Genomic DNA, 4,135 nt, shown 5'->3' on the forward strand with positions numbered 1-4,135 from the left:
ATAGCAATTTGATTCACTCAAAACGTATTTAAAATGAAGAAGTTATGGGTAAAACAAGATTGGATAATTTTTCTCATTTTAGCTACGTGAAAATTGGTAACAAATCTATTCCAACCATAACTTAATCAACTTGTATTATATATTATGTAATCTTGAGATACCATAGACACGTATACAATGTTTCGACCTATCATGTCGACACATCTATATATATTTCGGAACAACCATAGACACTCTATATGTGAATGTTGGAGTTAGCTATACAGGGTTGAGGTTGATTCCAAAATATATATAGTTTGAGTTGTGATCAATACTGAGATACGTATACACTGGGTCGTGGATTGATTCAAGATAATATTTATCGATTTATTTCTGTACATCTAACTGTGGACAACTAGTTGTAGGTTACTAACGAGGACAGCTGACTTAATAAACTTAAAACATCAAAATATATTAAAAGTGTTGTAAATATATTTTGAACATACTTTGATATATATGTATATATTGTTATAGGTTCGTGAATCAACCAGTGGCCAAGTCTTACTTCCCGACGAAGTAAAAATCTGTGAAAGTGAGTTATAGTCCCACTTTTAAAATCTAATATTTTTGGGATGAGAATACATGCAGGTTTTATAAATGATTTACAAAATAGACACAAGTACGTGAAACTACATTCTATGGTTGAATTATCGAAATCGAATATGCCCCTTTTTATTAAGTCTGGTAATCTAAGAATTAGGGAACAGACACCCTAATTGACGCGAATCCTAAAGATAGATCTATTGGGCCTAACAAACCCCATCCAAAGTACCGGATGCTTTAGTACTTCGAAATTTATATCATATCCGAAGGGTGTCCCGGAATGATGGGGATATTCTTATATATGCATCTTGTTATTGTCGGTTACCAGGTGTTCACCATATGAATGATTTTTATCTCTATGTATGGGATGTGTATTGAAATATGTAATCTTGTGGTCTATTGTTACGATTTGATATATATAGGTTAAACCTATAACTCACCAACATTTTTGTTGACGTTTTAAGCATGTTTATTCTCAGGTGATTATTAAGAGCTTCCGCTGTCGCATACTTAAATAAGGACAAGATTTGGAGTCCATGCTTGTATGATATTGTGTAAAAACTGCATTCAAGAAACTTATTTTGTTGTAACATATTTGTATTGTAAACCATTATGTAATGGTCGTGTGTAAACAGGATATTTTAGATTATCATTATTTGATAATCTACGTAAAGCTTTTTAAACCTTTATTGATGAAATAAAGGTTATGGTTTGTTTAAAAATGAATGCAGTCTTTGAAAAACGTCTCATATAGAGGTCAAAACCTCGCAACGAAATCAATTAATATGGAACGTTTTTAATCAATAAGAACGGGACATTTCAGTTGGTATCCGAGCGTTGGTCTTAGAGAACCAGAAAATTTGCATTAGTGTGTCTTATCGAGTTTGTTAGGATGCATTAGTGAGTCTGGACTTTGACCGTATTTTCTTTAAAAATGATTGCTTAACATTTTTGTTGGAAACTATATATTTTTAACATATGAATATTATGTGATATATTAATCTCTTAACGTGTTTGATATTATGTGATAAATGTCTACCTCTAGAACAAGTCCCATTGACTCACCTAATAATAATGAAGAGTCAAATGTAAATTGGAATGATTTGTGGACTGATTCACAAGTTCCCGAAGAGGAACCGGAAGAAGAATCGGAACCGGAAGAAGAATCGGAACCGGATGAAGAAATAGAACCGGTGGGGGAAATAATAAAACGGTTAAGTAAAAGAAAATCCTCAACCAACCGACCAAAGTTAATTATGGTCAATGGTGTTTCCGCCAAGGAAGCAAAATATTGGGAGGATTACCAATTCTCCGATGAATCGGATTCCGACGAGAATTCCGATGATGTTATAGAAATTACCCCAACTGAATTTAAAAAGGCAAAAGAAAATAATAAGGGAAAGGGCATAAAAATAGAGAAATCTAATTCCAACCCCGATGAACTTTATATGTATCGTCAACCCCCGAAGTCCTTAAGTTGTAACAATGACCCGGGAACCTCTAAACCACCAGGTTTTTCTAAACCAATGTGGACAACGACGGCTCGTATTAGGGGAACATCATATATCCCTAGAAACTTGGCAAAACAAACCAAAACCGAAGAAGAAGAAACGAGCGAGTCGGAATAAGATAGTTGTATTCGTGTGGTATAATATATGGAATATAGTGTTCTTATGCTTTATGATATATGTAAAAATTGCTTGTATTAATAAGTATTTTTTTTTATGAATCTAACTCTTGTCTATTTTACAGTTTAAAAACACAAAATGGATAGACAACCCAATATTTTAAGAGACCTACCCGGAGACATGATTGATGAAATCTTGTCTAGAGTCGGCCAGAATTCTTCGGCACAACTATTTAAGGCGAGATCAGTTTGTAAGACATTCGAAGAACGTTCCAAGAATGTCTTGGTTTATAAGAGACTTTCGTTTGAAAGATGGGGGATATCACATTGGGAAACCCATAAGTTACGATGTGTTTACTTTGACGCATATATTGCGGGGAACCCAAATGCTATTTTACGCAACGGGTTAAGAAATTATTTTGACTCAATATATCCGAATATTGGACTTGGTGATTTAGAAAAAGCGGCTAACATGCAACATAAAGAAGCATGTTATGCTTACGGATTAGTAATGTTCGCTTCTCACCAAAGTGAGAACAAGAACATCGGGCTACAACTATTAAACAAAATGTTTCCACAAGTGACGGAGTCGGTAATTGGGGTAAGAAATGAGGTTTTTAGATTATTACGGGACTGTTGGACATTACGTAACCCTCGTCCCTTTGATGACGTTACAACACGCTGTCTTATCAACGGCCATAACGGTTATGTTGCACAAGACCAAGGATGGGAAGTAGTCCTAGTAAAACCACAATGCATGACTTGTTTCTGGACGTATGAATTACGTGTCTTTATTGCCTTTGCTGAACGACTTGTGTACTAGCTAGAATTGTCTTCACAACTATCTTGTATCAAAGTTATTGTGTGCTATATTTCATGCTTTATGTAAAATAAGCGGTATTGTAAGTTTGTAAAATATTGTATAAAAGTTTGAACGCGAAATATTATTATAATCAGTTTTTCATATAGAATTGTAGTAGTTGAATTGTATATTAGCTACTAAGTATGAACTTAACGGGTAGGTACTACCCGAATTTAAACTTATAAAACGCTAATATGAAGAAAAAGCTTTTATAAATGAGTTCATATTATGCTACGAAATACTATTAACTACTCTTAATATTCTGTATGATTAACTTGTTCCATTTAACTATTTTGAAGGAAATGGCACCGACTACTCGACACACCGTGAATATGAATGAAGAGGAATTCCGTACTTTTCTAGCTTCAAACATAGCCGCAGTACAGGCTGCGCTACATACCAACAATAACCTTGGATCTAGCAGTACAGGAAATCGTGTAGGATGCACCTACAAAGAATTCACTGCCTGCAAACCTTTGGAATTTGATGGAACCGAAGGACCGATCGGATTGAAACGGTGGACCGAGAAGGTTGAATCGGTGTTTGCCATAAGTAAGTGTACTGAAGAGGACAAAGTGAAGTACGCTACGCATACCTTCACAGGTTCTGCGTTAACATGGTGGAATACCTATCTAGAGCAAGTGGGACAAGATGATGCGTACGCACTACCGTGGTCAGCATTCAAGCACTTGATGAACGAGAAGTACCGTCCCAGAACCGAGGTCAATAAGCTCAAGACAGAACTTAGAGGGTTACGAACCCAAGGATTTGATATTACCACGTACGAAAGACGATTCACAGAATTGTGCCTATTGTGTCCGGGAGCATTCGAAGATGAGGAAGAGAAGATCGACGCGTTTGTGAAAGGATTACCGGAAAGAATCCAAGAAGATATAAGTTCACACGAGCCCGCCTCCATACAACAGGCATGTAGAATGGCTCACAAACTCGTGAACCAAATTGAAGAAAGAATTAAAGAACAGACTGCTGAAGAGGCCAATGTGAAGCAAGTCAAAAGAAAGTGGGAGGAAAACGGTGATAAGAATCACCAATACAACAACAAC

Source organism: Rutidosis leptorrhynchoides, chromosome 5, assembly GCF_046630445.1.
Source record: "Rutidosis leptorrhynchoides isolate AG116_Rl617_1_P2 chromosome 5, CSIRO_AGI_Rlap_v1, whole genome shotgun sequence".
NCBI classification, from domain to species: Eukaryota; Viridiplantae; Streptophyta; class Magnoliopsida; order Asterales; family Asteraceae; genus Rutidosis; species Rutidosis leptorrhynchoides.